This window comes from Pteropus alecto, unplaced genomic scaffold, assembly GCF_000325575.1.
Source record: "Pteropus alecto unplaced genomic scaffold, ASM32557v1 scaffold312, whole genome shotgun sequence".
Taxonomy (NCBI): domain Eukaryota; kingdom Metazoa; phylum Chordata; class Mammalia; order Chiroptera; family Pteropodidae; genus Pteropus; species Pteropus alecto.
In genome coordinates this window covers 2550298-2550507 of record NW_006433948.1, presented here as the reverse complement: position 1 = coordinate 2550507, position 210 = coordinate 2550298, and positions in this window count along the sequence as shown.

The window sequence follows — 210 nt, the reverse complement described above, 5'->3', positions numbered from 1 at the left end:
GTGGCTCCTGGGCCGAGGCCCAGCGGCGAAGAAGAAGCGGGAGCCTGGGCAGAGGCTGGGTGCTGCGAGGACCGCTCCTGCACTGGTCCCCAGGATGGATCTGAGTGGAGTCAAGAGCATCTCTCCCCGGCTCCCTTCTCAGTTGATTCCAGCCAATCAGCGTGCAGAGTCGGGCAGCGGCAGCGGCAGCGGCAGGAAAGCGAAACAACC